We start from the raw sequence: 22,118 nt of genomic DNA, 5'->3' as shown, positions 1-22,118 counted from the left end.
ATTTTAGTACATTCATACAGTACAATGTTTTGAAGTTGTTAATAATGATAATTCTGCAGAAGAATATTCATTGGTGTGAAGAATTGTCCTCAATACAGTAAATGAAGGCAGCATTTGACAATAAAACCTCAGGCTGGCATGGAATCCGTGACAAAATATATCTACTTACGTAACGCATTGGCCAAATGTAGGTCTAAATAGGAAGAGAGAATACATTTGGTAGTTATCAAGCTAATTTGTTGCTTTTTAACAAATGCAACATAAAACAAATTAATAGTCTATGCAGCTCTGATGTACTAGCTGATCTACTTAGGAAGTTTTATTTTCATTGCTCCGTAGAAAAATGAAGCAGCACAGGAAATTAGGGACCATCAATACAAAAAACAATTTGACTGAATAAATAAATGTGCAATTTTTTTGTGAGGTAGTTACTTTCCTCCATAAAAGTGTCCTGTCTTGGCTCCCTCAGAAGAAAGGGAAAAGGAAGAATGCAATAATATGACTTCAGAATAAATAAATAATGGAAGAATTTCAAAACAGAATGAGGCTTTGCTTTGAAATATCCAATCTTCTTGAGACTGCAAATTGTGCAGGAATAGAGAGTAGTTTCTCTCATGAGTTTTCTTCCAATCAGAAGAAAAATATAAGATGAGACTTTCTCGTGGATTTCAACATATCTAATCATATACTTGTTGGCAATCTGGAAGAGAAGAAACAGATGAAAAATTCATAAAGAACTCATGTACATAGTATGCTCAGCTCAATTTTTATTTTATACAAAAATTTTGAAATAAAAGTATTTACTTTTATGTACCAATTCACATTATATTTTATAGTTTATAAATGCAGCTAACATAAATTACCGTCTAAATTATTCTTTCGTGTTATTTTGCTTAAATGTTTTCAATATAGTAAAGTTTCTCAATTTTTTAATAGAAGATTGTTTTTCATTATATCTTATTTTCTGTGCCTTCATATTTCATAATATATTTCAGAGAGTCAAAATATGTTATTAGTGATATAACAGACTCTCTTTCAGTAAAAATAAACTTTGATAAAAATTCAAAGTTTGAGTTTAGAATTTGACTTGGGTAATATCAGAAGTAAGGCAATACTTGGAAGTATAGATTGTTGGAAGCTCAGTCTTTGGAGTAAAACGCACCTACTGAGGTGAGGTTTGAATCAAAACTTCACCACTAATTAGCAGTTTGACCCTGGAGAATTTACTTAATTTTTCCAAATCTGTTTCAGTTCATGTCACTGTCTTATCTAAAATCCTTCAAAAGCTCTTCTTTCCGCTGAGAATAAAATTCAATGTCTTAATAAAATTATTCATGGGTTTCACATGATTGTGCCCCTGACCATCTCCACGGCCTTTCCTTCTCATTTCTCACCTATGTTGGTGCCCTCCGGCACTTGCACGTGTTCTTCCTTGAACCTGTGTCTTTCCTTCTTTTCCAGTGACAGTCCAACCCATCCATATACAATTATGCATTGGTTCCTAAATATTTATTTAATTTGCTACTAACATATGAAGATAGCACCAGGTGTATGTTGGCCCTGAAAACACACTTAAAAATAATGAATTCTAACCTAGAGGGGTGTGTATTCAATGCTTCCTATGTTTACTCTCAAAAGTCCTGTTCCTCAAGCTGCCCAGTCTTGAATTAATGATAAATTTGGTCATCAGTTTGAAATAACAAGAATATTAGTGGTGGAGTGTCTAGTATACATTAGCTTGAATCAATTAATTATCAGGTAAGGTAGCTATAAGAAAAGAACTTTTTGTTAAACAGAACTTAAATTTTGTTTTGATTTCGTATATTATGGGGCACTCTTATATTGAGTTGCTCATTAACCAGTCAATGGTTGAAATGTGTTGTTAAAAATAAAAACAACTAAAAGTTACCTTATAGCAGTGAAGAAAATGCCAACAAGATTTCCAGATATAGCAGCCTTGACATTGTTGAACCCCTAAACTAATGCCAGTAATTGCCTATCTACAGATTTGTTACTACTTCTGTCTTGGTCTTTTAGTTATAACAAAATACTTTAGACTGGCTCATTAATAAGTAATAGAAATTCATTCCTCACAGTCTTGGAGGTTGGGAAGTCCAAGATCAAGGCAATGGCAGATTTGGTATTTGGGAAGCGCTTACTCTCTGCTTCAAAGATAGCATTTTCTCTCTGCGTTCTCATATGATGGAAGGGGCAAATGCTGTGTCCTCACATGGTGGAAGGGTCCTCACATGGTGGAAGGGGCAAGGTAGCTCCCTTCAACCCTTTTGATAAGGACTCTGGTGCCATTCATGAAGGGAGAACCCTCATGACTTAATCACTTCCACAAAGGCCTCATCTCTTAATACCACTACAATGGGAATTAGGTTTCTACATGAAGTTTGGAGGAACACATTCAGACCACAACACCATGCGTTAACAATAAATTACTATTTCTCTAAAATTTGGAAATCTTGTTTGCTGTTATATGCATGTGGAATCATTCCTGGTGGTACAACTGGAAATTTAATTTCATCAAAGCAAATAATCCATCACAAACAATTCATTCTGGCAACTTTAGTCTTTATTAATTTTATAGTTTATATCATGTTTGATTTGTAAATTAATCTATGGTTTTACTATTGTATAAGAACTAGAGGGCTAATAAATTCATACTCTATTATTTTTTAAAAGGTTGTACATTACTCAAAACATTAAGCTCTAAACTGGAGTGAACATTTATTTGCAAAGTAGAGCACTGCACCACTAAGTAGATGGCCACATTTTGCATCCTAGTTTTAGTGCAATCAGTCATGAGGGTTGGGGATGTCAGCCTACATCTATAGGCTGTGTTCTTTATATGGAGAATATAGGACATACAAGTTGATATATTGGGGTATGAGAGAGAAACATAACTTTCATATTTTCAAGTCATTATTTGTATATTTTATTTTGTATATATTTCATTTTTTGCTGTATGTTTTATAAGCAGCATATTATGTTACTATATATGGTATATGAGGATACCTTCAAAATGTTTTTACTGATAAAATATGTGATCTGAAAATTTTGAAGAAAACACCTCTCATAATTCTTTCATCTTTAAATTAAAGAAATTAGTGCTTTTTAGACCCTACTTCAAGGGGACCTACAGGGTTCTTAAAAAGTGGTTAGGGTACAGAAGCAACCTGGGAAATTAGAGGTCTGAGGAAGTCCAGTCCACGAGGTTCTGCCCTCCTAGCTCCTTTTTTATGTCTCCTTTACACATTAGGCTTCTTTATAAGAATAGGTTCAGATATTTAAGCAAAAGGTTTGAAGGACAACTGACTAAATGGTGTCTGAGGTCTTGACAAAATCTAAACTTCTTTGATCATCTAGGTTCTGAGCTGTCCTCTATTCTGGAGGTAAAATAGTGACAAACATTAAACACTTAATGTAGTACATTTTCATGTTAGGAACTTGTATTATAGACCCAATTAGTGATACGAGACATATGTGTGACAAGATAACCAGAAATCTCTGAGAAAATTGAGTGGTGGGCACAATGTGTAATAGTGGTAAAAGGTATATTTTAAGAGGTCCTTAAGATCATTCCATGTGACATCCCACACCTACCAATGCCATATTTTAAACTTTTACCTTTAGCCACCACCCTAATATAGTTGCATTCTATCAGTCTTGGTTATAAAGTTGATTAATGCAAATGATTCCTGTGTAGTGTTGCTTCAAATAAGACTACACCTAGATTTTGGTAATATATTTTTAAAGTATTGGGCAGCCTAGCCCCTAATTGTCTGGATGCTCTTAATAAGAATCAGGTGTAGCCACAATTGCCTCATAAAGAGAGGCATGTTGTTATAAGCTATTTCACTTGTTCACCAGTTAATCTTCAGAAAGTAAATATAAATACAATATTTCTTAGATTCTTCCTTCTCTACCCATTTCCCTAGAATCAACCCAAGCATTTTGTGAAATCTAAAAGCAAAAAGAAAAACAGCTTGCAATTGTATTTCTGATTAAGATTTTCAGACAAGTTGTTGGCATGAATCATAAAGAAACAAGTAAGAGACAAAATAAACTAATAATATGACTATTTCCAGAGGCAATTCTGAATCATTTCCAAGATTTGTTAGCTGTTTCAGTTTACAAAGTCAGTAGGCATACATGTCAACTTTTTTTCAGGCAATGCATTTTCACAATGATTGTGCGAGGAAATGAAGTGGCAGAGATGATACAGATGCACTTGTAATTGGTGTGGCTCCCATAGCAATGAACCTAGCTTTGTCCTTTAATGAAGGGTTGGAATGCACAGTGGGAAAAGACACATTCTTCTGCCTGTGTCTGTACCCATCTGAGAGAGCACTGTTTTCTGAATTTTCTGACAGAGAACCTTTTGCAACTAGCCTTTCCTAGTTTCTTATTTTTCTAAGATAATCATATCTCTTCTTGCCACATATATGTATTTCCCTCCTTGGCTAGAAATTTGAATACCAAAATCCAGTGGTTAATGAACAATTTTGTCTATAAAATGCCACACCTTTCTTTACATATGGATATTTATATATAAATATTTTTATACTCTGAATCAACCTAAAAGCTTCAATAAAGAAGTTGCTGTAAAATTTAGGTGCCCTAAGAAAAGGAGACAAAGAAAACAAAATAATGCATATTGCTAAAATATGAGATTATAAGCAGAGACTTCGGTGTGTGTGTGTGTGTGTGTGTGTCTGTGTGTGTGTCTTTAGAGAAAGCCCAGGGCCCGAAGTTCCTCATATTTAGACTTTTGATAAAGCAAAATATTTAAAGAAATATAAATAGAGAAGCCAAGACATGCACAAAAGACTTTGGTGAGAGGTGTTCAATCTGTAATTTTTGCATTTAAGAGATCACAGTATTTCAAACCCTATCTTGGCATTTCTTTACTTTTTACCCTTCTGGAGGCCTTGGAACTAGAAAGGCCCTAATACTTATCAAGCTTTGAGACTCTAATTACAGGCATATTGGTTGTATCTTAAATATGTAATGCCTGATTTTCTACACTTTGACTCAGAAAGTGTATCTCTCTCCATGTTCACAAACCCACCAAAATATGGTCACTGTGGTTTTTTTAAAAAATATTTTTTTAATTTTTAATGGGCCTAGTAAAAAGGGGTAAGAGACCAAGGAGAGAGGCAGAAAAGGAGTTAGAGGAAGGATTGACATCACCATGCAAACAGTCCCATCACTCAGCCCCTTGATTCCTTTCCTTTCACAGAGGAAATGTAGTTTCTGTTCCTGTACACAATCTATTAGCCTCTAGATGCCTGTTAAACTCTCAGAAGAGGGAAAGCATAAACTCTTACCTAGGAGCCCTCTGACCTCTCCATTTATAGTGAGTGAGCTTTCATGTGGAGTTAAGGTAGCTGTGCACAACAGGAAAAGGCAGGAGGTTTTGTCTGAGCACTTGAGCAGCCAGATCCATGATCAAGCAACATGATTAGGAAGACTATACAGTTGATCATTCCAACTGGAATGTTTTTGTCTGAGACAACTGCTGCATTGAACAGAGCACTGGGTCCTCCTGGCAAACTAAAGATAGCCACAGAGTAGACATTCGTTATTCACTGAATGAAGGAATAAATGAGTAAGACTGTAGCCCATCATATGCTTGTCATCTAAGGGATGACAAAGGTCAAGAAGTCATTCTGGGTTAATTTAGATAGCAATCCAAGGGATAGAAGTTGTGAAGTGGTGGGTTTTATGTTTTATGGTTTTTTTGTTTGTTTGTTTGAGACGAGGTCTCACTCAGTCATCCAGGATGAAGTGCAGTGGAGTGATCTTGGCTCACTGCAACATCTGCCTCCCCAGCTCAAGTGATCCTCCCACCTCAGACTCCTGAGTAGCTGGGACCACAGGCGAGCACCACCATGCCTGGCTAATCTTTTGCCATTTTTGTAGAATGGAGTTTTGGCATGTTGCCCAGCCTGGACTTGAACTCCTGGGCTCAAGCAGTCCACCTGCCTTGGCCTCCCACAGTGCTGGGATTATAGGCTTGAGCCACTGGCCCATCTGAAGTGGTGGGTTTTACCTCTTCATTAGGGCTGGCCTTGAGACTCTGAGGAAAAGGATCTGCAATCACCTAAGCTATCATCCAGCAGCATAGGCTATCTTGGAATGTCGTCATTGGAAATAGTCTCTGGCCAGGCTTGGTGGGTCACGCTGTAGTCCCACCACTTGGGGAGGCCAACACAGAATGATAGGTTAAAGCCAGGAGTTCAAGACCAGCCTGGGCAACAAAGTGAGACCCTGTCGCTACAAAAAATAAAATAAAATAAATAGACCAGGTATGGTGGCACCTGCCTGACTAGCTATTCTGGACACTGAGGTGGGTGGATTGCTTGAGGCCAGGAGTTCGGGCTGCAGTGAGCTATGATCATGCCACTATACTGATAGAGTGCAGTGACAGAGTGAGACATTGTCTCTAAAACAAATAAATAAATAAAATAGAAATAAAGTAAAACAAAATAATTAAAATTAAAATATTCTCAAAGTTTAAATATTACTTTTATTTTTAAATAAACATTTACTTCAAATTTTTATTAATAGAAGAGGGTAAGACTAAAAAAATGCTATAGAAAAACAGGCTTTGGAATAGGAATCTAAAGCTCCAAGACTAAGTCTGTTCTGTCAGTTCACTCTGAAATATTGGAAAGCTACTTGCATTTCTATAACACGTTTTTTTTCTTTTCTTTTTCTTTTTTTTCTTTTTTGAGACAGAGTCTTGCTGTCACCCAGCCTGGAATGCAGTGGTGTGATTATAGCTCACTGCAGCCTCGAACTCCTGGCCTCAAGTGATCCTCTCCTTAGCTGCCAGGGTAGCTGGGACTACAGTTGAGAGCCACCATGCCCAGCTATTTAAAAAATTTTTTTTTGTAGAGATGAAATCTTGCTATGTTACCCAACTTGGTCTCAAACTCCTGGCCTCAAGTGATCGTCCTGCCTTGGCCTCCTAAAATGCTGGGATTACAGGTGTGAGCCACCTGACCTGGTCACTACAATATCTTATCTGTAAAATTAACAAAAGGAGGCATCTACCAATCTCTGACTTTCTCAGACCTACCTATCTGCCTAACAGGGTTATTTAAAGAAAGAGTGATACATTCTAGTTCAAAAATCTTTTCCCAAAACAAAGCAGTGATGAATATAATATTTTAAAAGAGGGAGGAAAAGAAAATTTTAAAGACATAGTTGGCTTGAATAAAGGCAAACATTTTCTCAGACAAGAAATGGATCATCACGTTTGACTTAAGCCTCAAACAGGGCTTGCTGGGCTCAGGGTCCAGCAGGAGGAAGCAGTGGTCAGGCAATTGTTCCCTATGGAACAAAAGAAGCAAAAGTGCTCACCTTTCACAGGCGTCTGGAATCAAACTCAATGTGTGTGGCCAAGAACTCAGCACAGCCCTTTTGGTTTTAAAGAAGGCTGAAAATTTCTCCTACCAACTATCACTTATTGTCTAGGGTTTTCGTTTAGGGGAAGCAGTAGGCCTAAAGATGCTGAGGAAACAGGCAGAGCCTCCAATCTGGAGCTGAAGCAAATTGCTTGTTGAATCAGAGGCTGGATCTGCAAACCCTTAATGTCATTGTGTACTCTGAGTGGCCTTTGAAAACCTGGTTCTAGATTGGGGGCCCAGTGGGCTGAGTAGTGTAAAACTTACAACGGCAAATCTTACAAGCAAGTGTAAAACTTACAAGGGCAGGGAAGGGTAGGCAAAAATGAGAATTAATGGAGAGAAACAAATATAAAATCTTTCCAAATTGAAATTAATCTGTCTACATGACTAGGTATGAAATATACATAAATAAATTAATTAAATTAATCTGCAACTATAAATTCCAAAGCACACACAAAATATCAAATGCTAAGAAGGACAAATCAAGATAAACTTTTAGAAGAAAAATTTATTTCAGATAAGTTCAGATCCTGTAGAATAGTCTGATAAAAACTTTAAATATGCTACTGATTTCAAAAGAAATGTAAAAATGTATTGCTTTCTTTAAAAAGAAAGACAATTTATAAAACAAAAAAGCTCAGAAAGAATACAAAAAATGAAGATGAGAAAAAATAAGTGTAAAATCTTGAAAATAAAAAGTATAATCATTAAAATGAAAAATAATACATGGGATCAATGTAAGACTGGATATGATCAGAAAGAAAATGAGTCAATTGGAATATGGTACCATAAGATATATTATATATATAAAATATGTATAATATATTAAATACATACTATATATTATATATAAAATATATATTATATATATATATTTTTTTGTTTTGTTTTGTTTTGTTTTTTGAGACGGAGTCAGAGTCTTGCTCTGTCACCCATGCTGGAGTGCAGTGGCATGATCTTGGCTCACTGCAACCTCCATCTCCTGGTTTCAAGCGATTCTCCTGCCTCAGCCTCCTGAGTAGCTGGGATTACAGGTGCGTGCCACCACGCCTGGCTAATTTTTGTATTTTTAGTAGACACAGGGTTTCACCATGTTGATCAACTTGGTCTCGAACTCCTGACCTTGTGATCCACCCGCCTCGGCCTCCCAAAGTGCTTGGATTACAGGCGTGAGCCACCGTGCCCAGCCATCATTATATATTAAAGATATGAAGATGTGAAGACCAGTTAAGAAACATCACAGATTAAATTGAGATGCTCTGATATTGATTTAATAAGAGCACCAGAAGAACAGACTGGAAGGAATGGCAGAAAAATCCATATTTGGAGAAGTAATTATTGACAACATTTCAGAATTAAAATTATGCTTCAAATATGAGCAGAATTAAAAAATAATAAATAATTATTATTTGGATTCATTACAATTGTACCTCAGATCACCAACTATAAACATATCATTTAAAAAACAACCAGGTGAAAAAATATATGTTGCCTACAAAGGAATGACATTTAAACTAACAGCAACAATTTTTTGCCAGAATTACTTGGTATCAATTTATGCCAGAAGTTAGTAAAATTGTGTCTTAAGTAATAGAAGAAAAAATCTGTCAAAATAAAATTTTATTCTCAGCCACATTCTCCTTTAAAGGCAAAGAAAAACTGATATTTTCAAACTTATAAAAATATATAAAGAAGCTCATCTGAAACTGCCTTTGCAAAATTATGACAGTAAGAGAAATCTGACATAGTTGACTCCATCTTGTTTCTGACCTCCAATCTGTACTTACTCTTTCCTGGGTATATGCCAAGCAAACTTTAGGAGGAATTTAGATTATAGTTTAACCTTAAAGCAAAGATGATAATAGCCCTTCCTCAAACTAAATGACCTTTGTAAACCTAATGAAAAGCCACAAGGTTAGGATTATGAGAAGGGCCAGAATTCTGATAACATCGGCATAGTTTCTATAATCCCTTATTCCTCAGGGGTCATGTGGCCAGAGGTTGCAAGATTTGTGACTTTCCTGATTGCTCTTATAGATAACATCACTATGTAAAACCTAAGAAATTTTTTTAAGATATCTTTCAGATTGACCCCAGCTGGACTCATGACCCATGGCTCAACTGATCCTGTGGCCCGCCTAGAGGCTGACTCAGTGCATGAGGGCCATTTCCCACACCCCTATGATTTCATCACCAACCAATCAGCAGCACCCATTCCCTAGCCCCTGCCCAACAAATTGTTTATGAAAACCTTAACCTCCAAGCCTTCAGGGAGACAGATTTGAGTGATAACTCCAGTTTTCTTGCATGGGCTGGCCTCGTGCCAATTAAACACTTTCTCTACTACAGTGCTGAGGTCTCAGTGAACTGATTTTGTCTGCAGCAGGTAAGAAGACCCTGTCAAGTGATTACAGGCTGCCACTCGAAGGATTATTAAAAAATGTATTTCTGAAAAAATAAAAGTAAACACAGATAAAAAGTATTAAACATGAGATTATGGTATATATTATCATTGATAAAATGTGCCTCAAGCTTATTAGGTATTAACTTCTAAAACTAACTTTAAAGCTTTGTTTGTTTGATTAAAAGAAAGTGAAAGTGGAATTATGCACAACAATAATATATGATGGGCAGGTAGGTAGAAGTTGCTTAGTGGGAATTGTTAAGGCACACTAAATGTCTTCTTATGATTGGAAGAATAGAAAAATATTGAATATAGATCTGTATGTATTTTAAAATCCAAAAGTAAGGAAGCGGGCAGATCACAAAGTCAGGAGATTGAAACCATCCTGGCTAACATGGTGAAACCCCATCTCTACTAAAAATACAAAACATTAGCTGGGCATGGTGGCAGACCCCTGTAGTCCCAGCTACTAGGGAGGCTGAGGCAGGAGAATGGCATGAACCCGGGAGGCGGAGCTTGCAGTGAGCTGAGATCCTGCCACTGCACTCCACCCTGGGTGACAGAGCGAGACTCCATCTCAAAAAAAAAAAAAAAAATCTATAGTTTCCAAACCAATATACAGAAGGAAATATATATTATGTATTTATATATATTGAATACTATATATTATATGTATATGTAAAGTAAATAACAAGATACAGAAACAAAATAAAATGGCAGGAATAACTCCAATTCTGTCAGTAAACAAGCTAAAGTTAAATGGGTAAAAACAACCTATTAAAAAGATTATCAATATGTAAATAATAATAATAAAGTAAAAGCCACCATGCTGTGCTCATCAGAAATACTAAAGCAAAAATATACAGAAAGGCTGAGAATAAACTGATGGAAAAAGATATATCTTGCAAATTATTAACTAAAAATACTACGGCAATATTATTATAAAATAGAATTTAAGTGAAAGGGCATTAAGAGAAAAATTACATTGTAATAAAAAGAAAAAACATAATCACAAATTCGTATGCAGCTAATAACATAGCTTCAAAATATAAAGCAATAACTGACAGAGGTACAAAAAGAAATAGGTTAATACATTTATAGTGAATTATTTTTACACATCTTAGCAGAAACTGGGAGATCAAGAAAATTAGCAAGGATAAGGAGGCTGAGAAAAGGGGTTGCCAATATGGGCTCTTGTATTAATGCCTTCACTGGTCTTCCTGCTTCCTTCTTGACCACCCTGTGGCAATATTACATCATTTTAACTGACCGTTTCTGAATGTGTTATGCTATCCAAGAGTTAAAGTGTTCCTCACTCTTCTACTTTTTCTTTCAAAATATTCTTAGGAATTAGAGTTTCTCTTTCAGCTTTAAAATTTGCCCTTCAATTTTCAAAAATTAAACTTCTTGTTATAAACTTTAAGAAATGCATTACATTTATAGATTAATTTGTAAAGAATTGACATTTTCTAATATTTTTATTCAAAAAAAAGAGTGTATCCTCAATTTTTCGTCCCCTTTAATGCCCTCTGCAAAGTTGTATAATTGCCTTCATGTCATTTTTGTGTTGTTTAGAAAAGCATTAGATGTAAAAATTGCTAGCAGTTAAAAATATATGTCAATTTCATCTACTTTGACTAATTATGCTCTAAGTTAAAGTTCATCCAGCTTTTTCAGTTAGATGTGAAATTATCTTATCTCCCTGACCATCAGTCTTTCATTCATCATCATTAATTCAATAATTCAAGAAATACTGATTTTGGACCAAATTCACACTTGGAGCCCTGAGATGCAAAGAAAAATAAAATGTAGTTTCAATCCCCAAAAGGCTTATAAATCTAAAATAGAGTAAGTAGAAAGAAGAAATAAATAAACTCAAAAAGTAAGAAAATATAAGAAAAATATTATCAAGAAAGAAGGAAGAAGAAAAAAAAAAGAAACCACAGATTGCATGTTGTGGACCCAAAAGTAACTCCTATATTCTTTTCACATCTTCATCAATGCAACATAATTTATAATTCATTAATAGCTATATAAATAAATGTAAATATAAAAATAATTCTATTAGCAAATGCATACTTAAAAATACTGTGACGAACAAGGAAAGAACAAATTCTGAGCATCATTTTTAAACTAAAGATGTTATCATGTCTTAGATATTTTTTTACGTACTTGAATTGTTTGAGTTTAATATAGTTAATTATTGATTGCTTTGTGGTCAATTCACTGGCTTACCTTTTAATATTTAAATATCTAGCAGGCATCTGATTTATTGAAAGGCTTATAATCCACCCCAAAATGAAAATATTAGTTGACATTTAAAAATGATTTATTGGTAAAATGCTGCCAAGGACTTTTAAAATCAAATCCTGCAAAGAGCAGCTTGAAGTAGGTGAACAAAAATAATTTACATTACTCAAAAAGACATTTTTCATTTAATACCTAGGGTGAACTAATTGAAAATCTAAAATTATGCTGCTTTCCTGTAGAGTACAAAAAGGGATTATAACATGAAAAAAAAACTTTAAATCTGAATATGCCATACCTTTCTGACTCGCACTTCCACTGTCATCCCTTCCTATCAGGTAATATTTAGGTCTGTGTTAATGGATTAGGGTCCACTGATCTCAGTTGGAAAATATGAGTCACTCTTGCTGATCACTGTGTGCTATTGCCAAAATTGCCTTCCTTGCTAGCAAAGTATGATTCTATTGAAGTCTGTCCCAAATAATCATCTGTATAAACAATGATATGTGGTTTTAAACTTGAAGCTTATTTTCTAACCAGCTGAACTATTTTATTTAACTTTTACTTAAGAGCAGTGTGCTACATGCTGTGACTTCTTTTTTATGAAAAAAATATATAATTTTTTTTTAAATGGAATATAGTGATGGTTTATTTGGTCAGATTCTGGCTGTTCATCACAGGAACAGCAATTTGTGCCCAAGATTCACCACTAGATTCAAAAAATCTATATTAATAAGGTCTTTTTGACATGTTTTAGATGAGAGGTTAAGTCATAATAATAATTAACTCCTTCACTTAATAACACTGAATTGAACAAGTAGGAGATGGGACTATGCCACCCCAAAATATGACCTGTAGTAGACCAGAATATGTTCACCCCAAAATGTGTCTCTTTGGATTAAGAATTATTTTGAACTGGCTATTTTGAGAAACTACAAACATGGGAGAAGCTCTGAAAACAGTAAAAATTACCCTTTTATAAGGGAAATGTACATCTATAAAGGAAATCTCCATTTGTATGGGTGTTTCCCTCTGTGTAGCAGGAAGAGAAGCAACAGCAACTCACTGGAGACTCTCATCAATGGAGAGCACTGACATAATACTGCTGAACAAAACTCACTCTTGCTCACTGCGCTTTTCCTGGGCATCTCCTCTTAACTGACCTCCTTCAGCACCCTTCTTTGTTTCAGCAAATAATGGTATTTAAGCCTGAACTCAAAGCCACCTCTTGAAGATTTACCTGTTTTTCTTTGGGTAACTCCCATTTATATGTTAGAGTGGGAGAATCCTCTCTCTCCTCTGTTGAGATTTGATATTTGAGGCTGGCTATAATGCCTCACACCTGTAATCCCAGCACTTTGGGAGGCTGAAGCAGAAGGATTGCTAGAGCCCAGGAGTTTGAGACCAGCCTGAGTAATGTAGTGAGACCTTATCTCTACAAAAAAATAAAAAGAAAAAGAAAGAAAAAAAAAGAAAAATGAGCCAGGTGTGGTGGTGCATGCGCCTGTAGTCCCAGCTATTTGGGAGGCTGCAGTGGGAAGATTGCTTGAGCTCAGGGGGTCAAGGATGCAGTGAGCTATGATTGTGCCACTGTACTCCAGCTTGGGACAACAGAGTAAGACCCTGTCTTAAAAAAAATTGAGAGAGAGATTCAGTAACAAAAGAGAGAATCTAGAACACCTGGACACAGGAAGGGGAACATCACACACCAGGGCCTGTCGTGGGGTTGTGGGGAGCGGGGAGAGATAGCATTAGGAGATATACCTAATGTAAATGATGAGTTAATGGGTGCAGCACACCAACATGGCACATGTATACGTATGTAACAAACCTGCACGTTGTGCACATGTACCCTAGAACTTAAAGTATAATAAAAAAAAGTATATATAAAAGAAATGAACAATAGACCAATTAACAGGAAAAGAGGCATATAAATTTATTACATGCAGGGAGATTAAAGGAAGGTGAGTAACAAATAGCCCAGTGAGATTTAGAAGCTTATACACTCTCCTTCACAGGGGAGGGGGAAGTGGGGGACATAGGCAGATTTAGAGGAAGAACAGATAATTTTAGGGGAGAAGAATGGGGCAGAACAGAAAATGGCCTGGGACATAGTTCTCCTGGGGCTCTGGGTGTGGTGTCAACTCTAGTCTTCTTTTCTTGGATTTTAATCTTCCCTGATTGGTGAGATTACAGGGAGGAGGCTCAACACAATTGCACTCCTTCTGTGGGAGCTTCCCTTAGTCAGAGAAGTGAACTTCAGAGAAAGCCCCTCCCTGTGCTTCAGGAGGGACAGAGGGGCAAGATTGGCAAGGGGAGGAGAAGGGTCAGAGAGATCTTGGTTTTGAGGTTGCTTCTTTAGTTCAAAACACTCAGCATGTCATAGCACCACACTTTGGTGTATCATTTTCTAAGCCCCCAACATATACATGAACCATATACATGTTAATAAACTAATGTTTGCTCTTCTCTTGTTAATCTGTTATAGCCATCTGTCCCAACTGAAAACTATAAAGGGTAGAGAGAAAATTATTTTTTTCTCCTCTATGTAAACAAAAAAATAAAATCCTAAGCCTCCACTGACTGAACAGACCTCCTTGTGGCCAAAGGGACCCCAGAAAAACCTTAAAACTCAGTTCCCCGTCATGCTAGGACAGGAGGTCAGACACATCTCATTTTACCCACTCCCTTTTGGGGTTTAGGCACAACAACTGGTCAGCATTAATGTTAAAATACAGACCATAAGACTGACAGAACAGACTCTGTGACAGTAAGAAACCAAATTATAAATAGGACCTAAGGCCATGCTAGGCAAGCATTATGTCACGCACACCTGCACTTAAGAATAAACTATGTTTTAACTGCAACAAAGTTTTTCTTTTTCTCTAGCAACTAAACAAGCACAGGCCTTAAATAACCAGTATTAAAATAATCACAACTCATCCACCTCGTAGATGCTGACTAACTGAATCCCTGTTCCACAAGCCATAATTACAGATTTGACTGGACAAGAGACTAACTGCAATAATTTTCTCCCAATAAAAAGACCACTGACCATGGACTGGCTCTGTCTGTTTTACAGAGACTCTGCACTCGTGTGCCTTTGGTCCTGACACATGCCTATTGAACAAACATGCATGTTACATATGACCCATGTTCACTTTGGTGCAGATACTTCACATTTAAATGTGTTACAGTTAGGCCCTATACATCAAAAGGTTTTTTTCCGGGCACAAAGGCACACACTTTGAAGGAGGAGGTGTTGGGGTTGGAGCTTTAGCCAACCTATTCAGCATAAAGCTCCTACCCCAACCCCTCCTCCATCAAAGTGCCTGTCTCTGGTCTTAGCTGGAGGCTGTGTTTCCCAGCTTGCGGGACAGCCATTTTGCAGGCCGTAACCCTTTATACAATTGGGCACTCAGCTCCTCCCTCATTAGCATGTAGTTTATTTTTTGAAATTTTTAGTTTCTTCTCTTTTTTTCCTGTTTTGAGACAGAGTCTCACTGTGTTGTCCAGGCTAGAGTGCAGTGGTGCAAACAAGAGTCACTGCAGCCTTGACCTCCTGGGCTCAAGTGATCCTCCTGCCTCTGCCTCCTGAGTAGCTGGGACCACAGGCACTCACCATCACATCTGGCTAATTTTTAAATTTTTTTATAAAAATGGGGTCTTACCATGCTGATCTCAAACTCCTGGACTCAAGAGATCCTCCCACCTTGGCCTTCCAAGCGATCCTTCCACCTTGGCTGGAATTATAGGCATGAGCCAGCAAGCCCAGACTGAAATTTCAAGTTTCTATTGCTTACATTTTAACCAAATGTGATTGACAGTGTAAAACATAACATGCTCACTTCAAAAACATGATATTGGGTTTTTATGATGAATAAGTACAGTTCCTCTCAGAGGAAAAATTCATTATTCAAATTCTCTAATAGCTTTCTCCAAAAAAACTGAGTCTTCATTTTGAGAAAGTGATTTTAAAGTCAAGGAAATCAAAAATTCTTTATACATTTTCTAGTGTATTATCTTAATTTTGCTTTAGGGGATGACAAAAATGTAAAAATTTATAAACAAAAACTGCTATATAAATAGTGGAATAATAACAAATAACAATAGTTACATTTTGAATGTTACATGCACTATGACAATACAATTGAATGAGAATTATAATTATCCCTTTTCTAAAGATAAGGAAACAGATTTAGAGAAGTAGTTTCCCCAACTTACTTGATCATTTAATGGTGTTATCTTTTTCATGTGACAGCCACCTCAAACTTCTTTCTCCTCAACTCTCTACTTTCTTCTTTCAGGTACAACTCTTTACCCATGATGTTACAACTCAGGCTACCTTGATTGTAGTTTGTGGATACTTAATTTCTTTTTCTTTTCTTTTTTCTTTCTTTTTTTTTTTTTCTTTTTGAGACCAAGTCTTGCTCTGTTCTCCAGTCTGGAGTGCAGTGGCGTGATCTCAGCTCACTGTAACCTCTGCCTCCTGGGTCCAAGCAATTCTCCTGCCTCAACCTCTGGAGTAGCTGGGATTACAGGCACCTACCCCCATGCCCCGCTAATTTTTTTTTTTTTTTTTGTATTTTTAGTAGTGATGGGGTTTCACCATGTTGGCCAGGCTGGTCTCAGACTCAAATGATCTGCCCACCTCGGCCTTCCAAAGTGCTGGGATTATAGGCATGAGCCGCTGTGCCTGGCTCTGCATTTATTATTAAAAAAAAAATGCCTGTGGGTTTTCTGAACAAAAATGTAAAATTGCTAGCAAAGATCACTTTTAGATTTTAATATATAAATATCTAACCAGATACTTTAGCATATTATAAAATTTCAGAGTCATACATTTAGCAAAATAGTGCATTTTTGACAAGTTGTAAAGCATACTGATTTGATTTATTTTATGGCCTATACATTTGCTTAGAGAAGAGCCGATGACTTCATACAGTCTAAAGAACATTTTAAGCAATTCTTAAACAAGAGTCTTATGATTCCAATGTCAGAAATTCTATCTATAAAAACAATGGGTATGCAAACATTCAGCATCTACAGCAACATGACTTTTGGTTACGAGGATGTGGGCCAAAATGTAGCCTGTTTAATGCTTAATTGTAACTATATTTCTGCCCAGAGCCCAGCATGTAATTCTTGTTAACCCTGTGAGGACGGTTACAACTACAGTTCAGAAAGGCGAGGCATGAGGAGTCCACCCAGGAGTGATAGAGATCAATGATTCATCAAGGTTACTATGAATTGGAGGCAAGAAGCCACTGGCAGCTCTGCCACAACTACTTCTTAACTTCTATGAAATGATGAGTGGAATCCAGGCCCCACCTCTGCTGCACCTGCTTTTGGATACCCACAAGGCTGGAGACTGGATATTGCTGCAGAAAAACCCCTGTCTCCATTATCTTGTTTGAGAGTAGAAAACTGCCTAAAGCAGCAGATAGATGAACTCCATCTCATTTTTAAATTTCACGAGGTGTATTTCATAGGCAGAGCATAATTCACATACAAAAGTCTACATGTAAAGAAGCCTGTTAACTTTCTACCACTGCAATTCAGGGTGGCAGCTAGAGGGTACAGGGATAGATGTGGATTGCGAGCTGCCTGTAGTCAGCAAGCTCCCTTCATAGGAGGTTATGTTTTAGTGGATAATCCAAACACATATATACATATAGAATTACAAATAATGGTTAAGCACTGTAAAGGTAAACAGAGTTCCTTGACAGAGAATGCTAGCTAGGGCAGACCTAATTTACTTGGGAAGAAGGGATGCTTTTAAAAATGCTCTTTGAGCTTTGGTCATTGTGGCTGAGATCTGAAGGTGCATGAGGATTTGTGAGGGTGAGAGTGGGGAGTTACAGGCAGAGAGAACAGCAAGTTCAAAGGCTCTGAGACATGTGAAAGGGTGAGGCATTCAAGAAAATAAGTGAAGTCCAGTGCACCTGGAGGAGAACAAACGTACAGGTGAGTTGAAGAGAAGGCAAAGGCCAGGTCCTGCAGGCCATGTAGGCCCTTTTAGGAATTTATCATGTCTAAGTTCAATGAGAATTCTTCTAAAGAAGTTTAAACAGGGTAGTGACATGATCCAATTCACATTTTTAAAATGATCATTCTCGTTGCTGTATAAAGAATAAATTGAAGGGAGTAGGAGTAAAAGTGGAAAGACCAGTTAGGAGGCTACCGTTAAGAACTGGGCAAGAGACAATGATTTAAGGCACTTGTGAGATATCTTACTGGAAATATCACATATACAGTAGGAGTTAAAATTTTAAAGCTTAGTTGAGGTCTGGAGAGAAGAATAAATTTGATACAAATGGGCCAATAGATAGTATTGAAAGCCACGAAAATGAATGAGAGCAGGAGATCAGGTAGGAAGATAAAAGAAAAGAGGACCTGGAACTAAGTACTGAGGAATTCTGACATTTTGAAATTGTCAGGGTCATGGTTTTTGACAGCCAAATTTTTTCAAAACTAAATAGGCTTTTACCTGTTTGTTCCAAGAAGTTCTATGTGCTAATAATCATATGCTCCAAAGTAACAATGTTTTGTGAAAGAATAAAAGAAAAAAATCACAAGCCCTTTTTTGAGTTAATTTATATTTCTCTGTGTTTGTACTAACCTATATAACTTTTTATTTTTTCCTCTGGGCTTCTGTGAAGGCCTCCAGATTGGATATTTGCCCATTCATTTAAACTAAATTATTTTTCCAAATAATTTTTACCAAAGTCAAGGTGCAGTTGTGTTCTCTAAACTTGCAAGGCCTTGAATTTACAGATTCCCTCAAAATGAGATTCCTTCACTTCTATTTGAAATTCAGCCAACTCTTCCTTGAGCTCATTTCTTTCTTGTAACACTTGATAAACACAGCCCCAAAACCATCAACATTTACTGTTCATGTTCTGTTTTCCTACCTCTTTCCCTAGAGCTACAACTTCATTATGTATATAAGTCTCTTCTAAGGTAACCACAAGTGACACTCTTTCTTTCCCTGACATAATGTCAGAGAGATACCACTTCTACAGTCATTTCATTGGCTAGAGTAAGTCATAGCCTGCCTAACTGCAGGGAAGCTGAGAAATGTTGAGGAGCTTATGGAATGTTTGCAGATTCATCCGTACCTGTCACACTATTCATTTATTCAAACTAAGAAAATAAAATGCCATGGGCATAATTAGATCCCCCTCAATATTGATTTTCAGATTCTTACGTTCTAATTATTATTGGTTAATGATTATACACTACCACCCCCCTTTAACCTTTTGGAGAACAAGGATAACAAATACATGTCAACTAGAATCCCAGGTCTACTCTCTGAATTTCTTTTTATAGTAGACCTTGCAGTGGAAAAGGATTTAAATTAATAATTAGTTAATTATAATAATTGATTATAAAATTAATGGCAATTTCAAAGGAAAGAAAGAAAAAGGAGGCATATATATTCCCTTAATAGACAAAATTTATTTCCCTAAAAGGAGACAAGAAAACAGTTACATATTTCTTCTCCATTGTCCTGTGTGGCTGATTGTTGTTCAGTATAGTCATCATCTTTTCCCTCACTTCTACGGGCAGTGGTTCCTCTTCTTTTGATTCTTGGCTTGGCTCATTCTTGCTTCGACCAATGGGATATTAGCAGACCTGACTCAAGCCAAGGCTTAAAAAACACCTGTGAGATTGGATTTGAATTCTCATGTCAAATATTTATTAGTGCATTCACTGATATTTTGTTGTATTTAGTTATGCATTACTTTTTGAATAATATTGATCTGTATACTCCAAAACGCTATCCAAATAGATGGAGTGTGACTTTTCCATTACTGATCAAAACAGTGCATGAAATGTGGCTTTTGGTGAATTAATACCCTCTAAATGTCAGGTTCCTCATTAGGTAAGGTCTCAAATAAGAGATATAAGGATCAGGAAAATGTGAACCCGAGTTTTGAGCTTATTCAAAGATGAATTACTTGTATCAATGTATGCAACTTTTTTTCACTTTCATAAAAAATAATTCTCTACCACCTAACAAGTGCAAGCTTAAACTTTGCTTTCTGTGTGGTTTAAAACCCTAGATAGAAGAGCTTAATATAAAATAAACTTCTAAACACAAATTGAATTTCATTCTCACTTCCTAATTGTGACAAACTCTCGTTAGCTAATCATTTGCCTCATAACTTGGCTCTTTAAAAATCTTGCTAACTCTGGCCTCACAGGTACTTTTCAAAGGCTACAGTCCATTTTACACTGTTCTTTAAAGAGGTAAAAAGCTTTCTCAGTTCATCCTAGCTACTCTGAGCACTGTAAGACCTCTTTTCCCAGGGGACAAACTTCTAAATTTTTACCAATCTAGGTCAAGCCAGGCCCATTATTCTCTGTCTGCCTACTGGGCATTTATTTTTCTCTACAGAAAAGGGTCAGATGTTCTCTGACTGCGGCATATTTGTTGTTCATTTTCATTGTTAAACTAAATCTGTTGAAACAACGTAGAACAGATAATGGTCTCTTCTCACCGTAGAATGGAATCCAAGAAAGTGTGGGCAGCAGCCACAATCCACCCAGGTTGCCTGGACACTTGCCTCTCCTGAATATATTGATGGCTTCTTACTGCAAATACCTGCAATTCTCTCCCTTGGGCTTTCTCTGGTGGCAGGAGCATGCGCAGCTGGGTATGGGTCAGGCAGCACTGGGGAAGGGGTAATAGCCCCTGGGAGCAGTTGTCAGCAAGGAGGTTTAGGAGTTGGTAGATGAATAGCACAGCTTTCTCCCACTTCTGATGGGACAACTCTGAGACAAGTTCTGTTCTGTCTTTTCTCCAGGGACTCACAGTCGTAACTTGTTCATTAATGCACCTGGTATTACCTCCTTCTCTTACCTATGTTAGGTCCCCACAACCTCACACATGCTTTCTGCAATCACTTTCCAAATAAATTACTTATACTCAAATCCTTGTTGCGAGGTCTGAATCTGGAGGAACCCAGCACCAGTTAGTGCATAAGTTTTTAAAAAAGAAAAAGTAAAAGGAAGAAAGGAAGGGAGGGAGGGAGGGAAGGTAAAAGAGAATGAATTAACTTGAGTAAATTAATTACTTAGGCAAAAAATTCAGCTCGGTAAAATAAATAACCTAATTCTTACACACACACATTATATATAACATTATGAAAATAGATGTTGCTTCCAAAAATATCACATCTGAAGATAAATATTGTAATCTTTTGGCCTTTGCATCTCTGAGGAATGAAGAACAGTTAAAACACACACACACACACACACACACACACACACACACACACACACACACACACACACACACACACACAGGGCCGGGCGCAGTGGCTCACGCCTGTAATCCCAGCACTTTGGGAGGCCGAGGCGGGCGGATCACGAGGTCAGGAGATCGAGACCATCCTGGCTAACACAGTGAAACCCCGTCTCTACTAAAAAAAAAAGAAAAACAAAAAATTAGCCAGGCGTGGTGGCACCTATAGTCCCAGCTACTCGGGAGGCCGAGGCAGGAGAGTGGCGTGAACCCAGGAGGTGGAGCTTGCAGTGAGCCAAGATCGCGCCACTGCACTCCAGCCTGGGCGACAGAGCGAGACTCCGTCTCAAACAAACAAAACACATACACACACACACACACACACACACACACACACACACACACACAGGTTTTGGAATCCTGGATTCGTGACCCTGCCTCTTTTAACAGTTGTGTGGCCTGGGACGTGTAGGCAGCCTCCTCACCTGTTAAATGAAGATGGTAATGACAAGCTCATCAGGGTTGTTTTGAGGATTAACTGAGATAATTTATGTAAAGAAAAATAAGTGCTGAGAGTTGGCTATGGCGACACTGATGTGATATGATAGTCATCGGTTCCCTTCCTGTTAGTTTAATTTGTTATACTCTATTGTGTTCTGGTTTGGACTTCTTTTTGGAAGCTGATGAGTCTAACACAAAAACTGTATCAATGACTAGACTATCAGGCCTTCAGAGATGACATTTGACTGAAGGTATTTTCAGAAATATTTGGATTGCATCTTTATTT

The sequence above is a fragment of the Gorilla gorilla genome, chromosome 2 (assembly GCF_029281585.2).
Source record: "Gorilla gorilla gorilla isolate KB3781 chromosome 2, NHGRI_mGorGor1-v2.1_pri, whole genome shotgun sequence".
In the NCBI taxonomy this organism is placed as follows: Eukaryota; Metazoa; Chordata; class Mammalia; order Primates; family Hominidae; genus Gorilla; species Gorilla gorilla.
The sequence above is the reverse complement of the archived record's forward strand: the minus strand, read 5'-3'. Positions refer to the sequence as shown.